Source organism: Callorhinchus milii, unplaced genomic scaffold (genome assembly GCF_018977255.1).
Source record: "Callorhinchus milii isolate IMCB2004 unplaced genomic scaffold, IMCB_Cmil_1.0 Scaffold27, whole genome shotgun sequence".
In the NCBI taxonomy this organism is placed as follows: Eukaryota; Metazoa; Chordata; class Chondrichthyes; order Chimaeriformes; family Callorhinchidae; genus Callorhinchus; species Callorhinchus milii.
Genome location: NW_024704768.1, coordinates 5,170,278 through 5,181,481, shown reverse-complemented (window position 1 = coordinate 5,181,481; position 11,204 = coordinate 5,170,278). Strand labels below are relative to the sequence as shown.

Here is an 11,204-nt window from a genome sequence, read left to right as displayed (position 1 = left end):
ATCTCAAAGCGCTTCACAGAATATACTGTAAAATGAATTGACTATGTTTTGTGGGTGAAACGCCACAGCCAATTGCGCGCAAATTCTTTAATTGCACAGCAAATTCTTTAATGCACTCAAAGTGCATTAATGTAAGCCCTTCGTGTGAGGTAGTCTTGGAGTGCTTAACAGAGGCAGAGACTGCTGGGGAAAGGGGGGATGTGACCAAAGGCATGGTTGAAGAAGAGAAACAGCAATCAAGGTACATATATAAATATAAAAACAGATACTCATTATCTCCACCACAAACTTCTGACTTAAAGGAGAGAGTGCTCCCAACCGAGCCAGGGTGGAACTACATCAAATGCAAGGCTTATTATTATTTTTAGCCCTTTAGAGATAATAAATGAAATCTGATTGAACACCACTTAGGTGACACAAATTTTTTTACACCACTTCGCCTATAGCATTAACATATCCTGTCGCATGAGAACAGCACTTTGTCTCGCCTGTATCCTGATTAACCACATGGTGGTGCCAACCTCCTATGAGTCTCATCTGCCCCAGGATGTGTCTGAATTTCTGAGTTGCTTTATTTAGTGGCATTTTAGTACCTGAAGATTAGGCAAATATAGCTGATGTAATTGGCCTTTCATCGCAGCTTGCTCCCGTACTCTTCAGAATTCCTCTTTGACAAGCGTCTATTTCAGGGTTGCCCAACCTTTTGGCCATGTGACGGATTCCGTAGTTGAGATTTTGTGTTTCCCTTCCAGAAGCATAACAACATTTACACAGCACCCAGGTCTCGATTTAAAATAGTCTCTAAAAGAAGCAGAGGGGAGGTGAAAAGAATTTTTTTCACGCAGCGAGTGGTTCGAATCTGGAACACATCGCCTGAAAGGGTGGTCGAGGCAGATTCGATAACTACTTTTAAAAACGCGGTGGACGGGTATTTGAGGAGGACGGGTCTACAGGGTTATGGGGAAAGGGCTGGGGAGTAGAATTGACATTACATTGTTCTTTTCAAAGAGCCAGCACAGACTCGATGGACCGAATGGTCTCTTTTTGTGCTGTACGATTCTACGATTCTATGATTGACATGGGAGCCAAGGAGCGAGAGGGCAAAAATGACCGAAAGCAAGGTTAAAGAGGTACATTTTGAGACATGCCTTGTAAGTGTAATGTATGTAACATGATACTAGCATATATACACTATACTTATATGTAAAGTGATAGAAATGTGAACAGTATTTGGGTTTCTTGGAAAATGAATGCACAAACATTTAGTTTGCATCTCACTAATAAATGTGTTTTATAGATATATAAACCACTTTAAGCACTGGGAAAGGATGACTGGTAGAGTACAAGCTATTTTAGTGGATGGGACTATGGAAATATCAATATAGAAAATTCCAGTTTGGAACTATGCCTTCTGCATAACATTTATTGGATTCAGATTGTGCACTCTGTAGGGAATATCTAACCGAATAAATTTCAAAACTATGTATAGAAAGTGAATTTGGCTGTTAACATTTTGTGTGAAAAATATATTTTTAACCGCATCAATCATCAAAATTAATATGCAGAATGGTTTGATAATGCACTTATAACAGAGGAATGCAACTCAGAAGCTACAAATTGTACCCCAAGATGTCATTGCATTTGAAAACTTTTTTTAAAAAGCTTTCTAAATCTATTCAACAGAATATCACAAATGGATAAGAACATAAGAATTTGCGAGGCAAAAGAAGACCAAGGTCCATCTAATTTGCCTTCCACCATCCTGGCAGTCGCTTGACATAATAATAATAATAATAATCCTCGCATTTGATATAGCGCTTTTCACGTCGGGATGACGTCCCAAAGCGCTTCACAGAACATACCGTAAAGTGAATCGACTGAACATTTGTGGGCGAACGCGGCAGCCAATTGCGCACAGCAATGTCCCACAAACAGTCGTAGATTGAAAATGAACAATTTATTATTGTTTTGGGTTTTGGAGGGATTATTATTAGGCTCTGTGTGGAGTAAGGAAACTTGCCCAAGGTTTCGCCCTCTGCCTGGAATTGAACCCAGGTCTCTCGCTTGCAAAGTGAGTGCTCTAACCACTGAGCTACAGGACTCCACAAACTAAATCATGTCCCAAACTAAATATTGTATTCCAAAATATTATTTTCTAACAGAAATCTATCTAGTTTGTTCTTGAAATAATCAACACAATCCATGGGCTAAGAACTTCATTAATCTTTTTTTCTAAACTTCATCACAAGTACTTCAAACAAAGCGTTACACACAGAAAAAGCAGGTAGTATAAGCGAGAGCTGGGACTCTGGACTACGGCCTGCTCTCTGGGTAGTGCCACGTAACTATACTCTCAGTCACCTTTACTCCCAGCAAATAGCAGTGCTTCAGATGTGTTAACTACTTCCCATTCAATCTGGTTAAACTGAGTAAAACACTAACTTTCAGCTATTCAAATGAAACTGGTGATATATTACTCATATTGACTTAATCAGTCTCATTGTAATCCTCACTGTAGAACTTTTAGCAAAAGTTTTCTGGAAAATCCAACTACATTGTACATCTTGGATAACCTCGCTGATTTTAGCAAGCCTGTTCTGGGAAGATTGAGGTGGAAATTGATTTTGTAGTGAGCACTCCTGTGTTATACCTACTGAGGGACTTTTAATCTTCAGCATGTTGAATTTACTGCAGTGCCCTAGTGTTCATTTCAATTAATCAATAGATAAGTAGGTTGGTTGTTATTTGGACATTTTTGTCCCCATCTATGGATCATGAGATTTGACTAGCATGCAGTCTCATGTCTGCAGTTTCAGGTCAATTTTGTATAATTAGGAACAAAATGGGCCCTCGTGGAGATCCCAGACTATGTTTGTTGACCTTTTTGTTGTGTACTCTATATCTCTTACCAAATTATAAGAGTTCTTTATCACATGTGTCATAAATAGGTGTGCAGTTGTGTCACTTGGCCTTCTAAAGATGATTGATGTCTTGGATAAAATTTAGAGCAACATAACAAGGATGAGTCTAGTTTCAGGGCTTAACCTAATAAGACAGATTACCAGAACTGCATCGGTCTTTTTCTTTATCAGAAAACAGGAGACATAGTCCAGATCTTCTTGTTTCAAATACCATCATGGCATTTTTAACGTCTACCTGAAGAACAAGTAGAAGAATATCAAGGCCACAGAGAGGGTGCAAAGGGGATTATTAAATTTGCATTTAATAAAATTCCATTCCAACAATCTATTTATGGGATTTCCATGTATAGGTGGGATGCATGAAATTCTCATCTTGGCTTAGATACTCGTGAGCATGGTAATCAGTTTTCACATGTGTCTGACACCCGGCTGACCAGGAAAAAACCTTTGGACTCAAAAGATCAGAATGCTCTCAAGTGAGCCAGGCTCAGTGTTTGCCTTCTGGCCAACTATAATTCAATGGGAGCATGAATCTTGAACTAAGAATCACTGTTGCTGTATTATCATGGGTAAGCAGGCCGACAAATCTTCACCTTTTCAAATGTAAACCCCAAAAACCTAATTTTGTAAGCATTCAGATATTGTGCTTCACTATTCATTTAACGGGTACTGGATCACCATAGTTAAAGGTTAATCCTTGAGTACAATAATAACCAGAAAAATCAATCCAAATTACTCATTAATACTAAAGCTTATGTGTAACCTATACTTGCATCATGACCCATTTTTTATGGCACAGCATCAATTGAATTCTAAAGGGTTCCGGAACCATCTTTCCATCTTGTACAGACTGTTGAGAATAGAAATGTCTCAAACAATGAGCATTCAATTCAGCCATTGGCATCTCATATACAGATCACTAAAATAACAGTTTTTTTGTTGTGTGACTAGAATGGGATTTTTAGTGATCAGAATACCACCCTCATTGGTTTCAAAGCCACAAGCAGAGTTAACTGACTGTTGATGAAGTGGCTTTGAGTATTGGATATAAGGTCCTTTGCTGTAAATCATAGAATATACTGAATGAATAATAACATAATTGACTACAGGTGCTCTTATTTACTTGTGAGTGTAGCTAATTACATCCAAGACCCTGAAGGCACCAATGTACTACTTTCCCTCCAGTGTTTATCTGAATCTCCTTGAAAATGGATGACTATGTAATGATCTGCAAACTTAAGCATGGCTACAATTAATTGAACTCATTCACCCAGTAAGGGCCTGTTTGATATGTCGAGCCATCATCATGTTTTAAACAACAACTTGCATTATACAGCGCTGTTTAGGTAGAGTAATGTTTTACAGTGCTTTACAGAGATGGTGCCAGTTGGGAGCAGGTGGAGGATGTTTTGATAATGCATCATTGGATGAGGGGCAAGGGTTTGAGGGAGGGAGTTCTGGAGGCATTATGGAAATTCATCTGCTGGAAGACAGGGCCAATGGAATCTGTGGGTAACGGATACATGAGGTTTTTTGTGGGTAAGCATGTGAACTTTTCAATGAGTTGTAGCTTGCAGATTGTAGAGCTGGGAAGCTGCTGACGTCAGCTTATTGTCAAGTGCACAAAGTGAGATGGGTTATTCACCATGGAGACTCTTGCCTGAAGATTCTCAAGAGATATAAAAAGTGAAAGATGAGACAGCTGAGCAGGATCTTAATTGCTTTATTCTTTATCCTCTATGATTTTTGTGGTAATCAAAACTGAAGTTAGGGAATTGAACAAGCTCAGCAAAGATTAGATTCAGATTATGGCTCCTTCTACATTACCCATTTGCCATAGAGCAGTGACATCCTTATAGTCATTCTGTGTAAGAATGCCAGTTCAGTACTACTTTGGGTTGAATTAATGGCGAATCAAAGCGCTTGACACTGCTGGGCACCAAGCTGAGGTGGGAGCTGAAGGGAGCAGGGAAGGGAAAGGTGACTGAAAGTGCGGTCGTAGATGGACGTATTGAGACAGGCCTTGAACAAGGGGAGGGAGGAAGTCACAGAGACTCTGGGTTAGACTTCTAAAGCGTGGGGGCAGAATGGCTGAAAGCCTGATTACCAATGGTGGACAAGAGAGGGTGGGGGAAATAAACCAGGCCAGTATTCCCTGATTGGTGTTTCAGTCTAGTTCAGTTGGTAGCATTCTCACCTCCTAATCACAAGGCTGTGGGTTCAAATCCCACTTTGGGAATTTGATCCCATGATTTGGGATGTCACTCCGCTTCAGTGCTGGGATGAGACATTAAACTGAGATCCCATGCCTATTCAGGTGGACGCGAAAAATATTAAATGTGGACATGCTCTACTCAAAAAGAGATGGAAGTTTCTCCCTGTGACCTGGCCAACAATCCTCCAGGTAAAATTAGCCATTGGTCTGAAGACCTCCAAGACACTATTCTTCTATTCGAATGAAGGGTGCTATATAAATATATTATTGTTCATAGCTGTTTATGGGACATTGCTATATGCAAATTGGCTGCTCATTTTCACAATTATTACAAAGACACTGCACTTCATAGGAAATTCTTGTGAAATGCTTTTCGAGACATCTTCACCGATCTTTGAGACCTCGAGTCCTACCTCACAAACCGTCAGCAGTACATCTGCATAAACGGCTTCTCCTTCCGCTCTCACCTGCGGGATACCCCAAGGATCCATCCTTGGCCCCCTCCCCGAATCCTCCACTCCACCCTCGGCGGCCCTGCCCTCAGCCGCTATGCCCCGAGGCTCTGGAACTCATTCCCTTCGTCTCGCTCCTTCCCTTCCCATTTTCAGGTCCCTGCTAAAGACCTTTCTTTTCGACTGCGCCTTTGGTCCCTTCCCCCCCTCCTCCTGGCTTGGTCCCGGGATCCGAAACTGTAAAGCGCTCTGAGACGCCGTCCGGTGTGGAGGGGGCTATATAAATCCAAGTTGTTGTTGTTGTTTGTTGTTCACGAAGTGATAAGGCGCTAAACCAAATGCAAGTTTTTTTTACTACTGTTAAGATGTTGCCTCAAACTCTCCATGTGTTATCTGTAGGTCACTGCAGAGTGTAAGATATCCATATGTTTTATTCACAAACATATTTTTAATTCTTCTTTCAAACTACGTAGAATTTATTCTCAACGTATAATAATGATAGTGCATACTTTAATGCAAAAGCATTTGTTATGTTAACAAATTTTAGAAGAGTTCAAAGCAATCCATACACATGACTTTTAGAAGCAAATGAAAGCATTTGAATTAGATGTTAACACTGCCAACTGACACTTTAAGCTGGAATGAGACTTGCTAGTTTGGCTACACGTTTCTGGAGAGGAGGAACTGCACTTGGAAAACAAAAATTATCTCTCAACATGTCTGAGTTTGGCTCATAAATTCTTTCTGCAAGTGTGTGCCAAGTCACACAGCCATTCTCGCTGCTGTCTGATATCATACTCTTCAGGAATAGCTGAAGGTATTTGTGTCTGGGAGTTGTGCTGCCTCACCTGTCTGTCATTCATAAAGCGCCCCGTCACTCAGCTGCTCCGTGGGTCACGTGGAGCGGGCGGGCGCGTTGCAGGCTGGGGGTTGTAGTTCCCGTCGTCTCGCAGCTCCCAGCGTTACCTGAGCGCGACACAGCGCCTCCAGCGCCGGGTGGAGAGTGAGGAGCCGCAGTGACCGGGCGGACGGTTGGTCCGATGCTTCCTGGGATCCCGGGCCCAGCAGCTGTTTACTTTTTTGTGTGTGTGGGGGGAGAGTCCCCACCTCCCGATGACGCACGGACACACCCTCTGCGTGCTTGACGTGCTTGGCGCTGCAGAGTGACAGCTCGGTTAGCCAATCAGCGTCCAAGGGCCTCAGAGCGGCAGCGCAGTCGAGCCAATCAGTGCACAGGGGCTGATCGGAGCGGCGGGACTGCCGCCTAATCAGCGCCGGAACCTCGCGCCTATTGGCCCAGCAGCTGCGCGGCGTGTCCGCCAATGGCAGGGGAGGGAGGGAGGGAGGGGGCGGGCTCAGTGAGTTCCGGAGCCGCAGCGAGTGACAGGCGGGAGCGGGACGGGCCGGTACCGAGCACCGGGCGGGAGAGCGATGTGTGTGGGCTCGGCCCGCGGCTCACAGTCAGGTATGTCGGGGGGGGAGCGAGAGGCGGGGTCTGGGGGGGGAAACGACCTCCAGGAAATGTTTCACTCCCTGAAGATCCTCCGGTGCCGTCTGTTGTGAGGGTTTCCACACGAGGATTGTAAGGCTTTGCTCAGTGAGGGGGAGACCCTGCGGTCCGCCTCCCGGCGGTGACATGTCGCGTCCGCAAACTCTTCACTGGTTCTTCCCCGATATTATTTTTGAGCTGAAATCGATCTCATTTGTGTCTTGAAACAAACATTCATTTTGCTTCCACCGTCTGTGTGTGTGTGTCTGTGTGTGTGTGTGTGTCTGTCTGTGTGTGTGTATGTCTGTGTGTGTCTGTGTGTGTGTGTGTCTGTCTGTGTCTGTCTGTGTGTGTGTATGTCTGTGTGTGTCTGTGTGTGTGTGTGTCTGTCTGTGTCTGTCTGTGTGTGTGTATGTCTGTGTGTCTGTCTGTGTGTGTCTGTCTGTGTGTCTCTGTCTTGTGTCTGTGTGTCTCTGTCTTGTGTGTGTGTGTGTGTGTCTGTGTGTGTGTATGTCTGTGTGTGTGTATGTCTGTGTGTGTGTGTCTGTCTGTGTCTGTCTGTGTGTGTGTATGTCTGTGTGTCTGTCTGTGTGTGTCTGTCTGTGTGTCTCTGTCTTGTGTCTGTGTGTCTCTGTCTTGTGTGTGTCTGTGTGTCTGTCTGTCTCCCCGGGAGACTGTTCCATAACTTTACTAACTCGCTCACTGCAGTGGTGTCTCCGCAGATTTGTTCTGAATCTGACCCCCTCCCCATCCCCCACCCTTCAGTCCCGGGCCTCTGGTGTTACTGTGTTTTGAACCGTTTTTCTCTGCTTCTCTTCTCCCGCCTCCCTCCAGTCTTCAGCCACTCTTTGGGTAAATGTATTTATTTATGGTTTGCAGCCTGTTGCCAAAATAATCCTTCCAGGTAAAGTGGCTGTCAGCCATGACTTGATTCATGCGACTATACCTGTCTGAAGTTTCTGGTGTGTGAGTAAAGAGCACCAGCCAAAGGGAGGGGTGGGGTGGAAAGGCAAGTCAATCTCTCTGTCTTAATTTTGTTTACAATTTCGCACTCCTAAGGCCAATTGGACAAATATTGCAGCGCAGGGCAGAGCGTTTTGCCCACAATCTATACAAATCCACTTTACAGTATATCCTGTGAAGCGCTTTGAGATGTATCAACGATGTGATAAGACACTATTACAAGGATTATTATTATTAACCGTTTAAAGTCAGAACAATTACAGCTGAGGAGGCATTTCTTCAGAAAGCTTTTTGAAGTGGAACCAATATTTAAAAAATGGATTATAGAAGTATTAAGGATGGGCAGAGATTAAGAGATGTGATGAAATTGAATAAACTGGTGGAGCAGGCTTGATGGGCTGAATGGCTGCTGCGGGTTTTTCCGTGTTCCCATGTTCAATCATGGTTTTCACATGCAGATTCATTGTCTCGCTGTAAATTGATTTGAGTGATTTTGGTGTTTAAAGAGGGCTTGGGGGGGGGGGAGGAAAAAGGAGTCTGACTTCTAAACTAGACTGCTAATGGGTTGCTATCCAAGCTCTTGAAGCATCTGCGGTTCCCTATTTGCATAGTTTATTGGCAGTTTGTTTATGGCGTAGAATTTGAGTGTGCTTTTTGTGGTGGAGTGCCAAGTTTTTGTGGAGGAGCGGTTGATTTAATACTTATGAATCATCCCTTGGTCTGTGTATGTGAATCGTGATTTAAACTCTTGTAGATGTTTAATGTGCTCATACAAGTTTTGGGGAGAAGGAGGAGGAGATGTTTAAAACTTTGTACACTCCTGATTGTTTTCCAATGAACATTATTGGAATATAGCCCCCACCCTTCCCAAATCCAACCCTCAGCTCGGATGCAAACCCTGGACTGTCCAGTGTTTTGGGATGTCCTCCCAACATGAAAGGCGCTATATAAATGTAATTTGTTGTATTAATGTTGCTGTGTGACCTTCAAACCTCATGCACTGAGAGCGTCTCCATCCATGGATGCACACTCCACCTTACTAAGCCAGAACCTTAGCGTCTTGTTTGACACTCAACTATCCTTTCTAACCCACATTCATACCAGTGCTGACCCGCTCTGCCTTCCCCCACCTCCGGAACATCACCCAGCTCCACCACTGTCTCACGCCGCGGGCCGCTGAAACCCTCAAACGCACATTCATAATATCGAGACTTGAAATCCTTGCATGTCGGCCTCCCCGCGTAGGCTGCAGATCATCCAGAGCTCTGCAGCCCGTGTCCTCTCCCGCACCAGACTCCGTGACCCAATCACCCTCATCTCCCGACTCCACTGGCTTCCCATCACACAGAGGATACATTTCAAGATCCTGGTCCTCACCTTCAAAGCTCTCATGGCCTTGATTCCCCCCTATCGCTGCGACTTCCTAACCCCCTACCATCCTGCCTGCTCCCTCCACTCAGCGGGCTCTAGCCTGCTTCATGCAGTCCCTCCACCTCGCCCCCTCCCGTGCCTCCTTCAAGACCCATCTCAAGACCCTCATCTTTGGCCATGCTTTCAATCACCCTGCTTCCCTCCCCCACCCTCCCCTCTCCCAATCCCGACCCCCAGCTCGAGTCCGAAACACTGACTGCCCAGCACCTTGGGACGTCCTCCCGGTGAAAGGTGCTATACAAATGTAATTTTGTTGTTGTTGTGTGTGCATTAATAATTATATTTAATACGATGTCTACAATGTTTCCAAACATTTCACAAGTAATTGCTGTCAATGTGCATTTGTAATCACTGACTGAGGACTAATATCATGATCTCCCCCGACCCGTAACCCTCCCTCAAGGCTTTCAAAGTCCCCCTCAAGACATTTTTGACTACATTTTCAGTCATCTTTCTTCCTTCTCTCTCCCCCCTCCCCCTCTCCCCACACACACACACGCACACACACACACAGTGCCAACTGGTTTTTAATTTCATGATAAATCAGCAGGTTCAGATAATGTACCAATCTGCCAGCTCGGTTTAGCCTCCTAGTCCGAAGGTTATGGCTTCAAGTCCCATATTGCGATTTAAACGCATATAATAATAATCCTTGCATTTGATATAGCGCTTTTCACATCGGGAGGACGTCCCAAAGCGCTTCACAGAACACACTGTAAAGTGAATTGACTGTATATTTGTGGGCGAACGCGGCAGCCAATTACGCACAGCAATGTCCGACAAACAGTCGTAGATTGAAAATGACCAATTTATTATTTTTTTTTGTATAGTCTAAGATGAGACTCCAATGTAGTGCTGGGCTGCGTTGCTTTGTCAAAGGTGTTGTCCTTCGGATGAGATGTAAACTGTCTGCCTGTCCAGGTGGGCATTAAAGATCCCATAGCACTATTCGAAAAGAGAAGCGAGTTTCTCTCTCCTGGTGTCTTGACCAACAATCCCCCAAATAAAATTGGCCGTTTGTTTCACAGCTGTTTGTGAATAAATCTATGAAGAGCTTTCCCAACACTACACAAATGCAAGAAATATTATTAATAATAAACTAGAAGAATGAAACAGCCTCACTTTATCCCAGGATTAGATTGGTCTGAATTCCCTCCCCGCTGCCTCTGTGTAGAGGTTTTGTGTTGGCTGAGGCTGTTCAGCTCTCTGTGTCCTTGATGGGTGATGTTTTATATGAAAGGTCAGAGGAGCAATTAAGAATTCTTTCCCTAAACCACTTTTAATGAAACATGTGACTTTATCGCCTTTGTTGTTAGAATTTGTAATATGTTGATCCTTTTGCCAATGCCAATTATTTAATGTATGTACAGTGTTAGTTAGTTAGTTCACTTCAAATGGAGCCGCACTTGTGCTGCTTCCTGAGCAGCTGGTTAACATGTGGATGGCTTAGCAGGTGGCAGGTGTGTCCTGCTGGCCACACAGGTAGGTGATGTACAGTGCATTCGTGGGTGCAGTACGATAATAATAATAATAATAATAATAATCCTTGCATTTGATATAGCGCTTTTCACGTCGGGAGGACGTCTCAAAGCGCTTCACAGAACACACTGTAAAGTGAATTGACTGTATATTTGTGGGCGAAAGCGGCAGTCAATTGCGCACAGCAATGTCCCACAAACAGTCATAGATTGAAAATGACCAATTTATTATTGTTTTTTGTTTTGGAGGGATTA

General features: G+C 43.9%; 1 protein-coding gene across 2 annotated transcripts in view; it reads left to right on the top strand.

The window, feature by feature from the left end:
• Positions 1-6,932: 6,932 nt before the first annotated feature.
• Positions 6,933-11,204, top strand: part of LOC103189937 (vitamin D receptor) — a 44,014-nt gene continuing 39,742 nt past the window's right edge. For both annotated transcript variants that reach the window (XM_007910507.2, XM_007910508.2), the window contains exon 1: positions 6,933-7,053. The gene's annotated coding sequence lies outside the window, so the exon portion shown is untranslated. The remainder of the gene's footprint in view (positions 7,054-11,204) is intronic.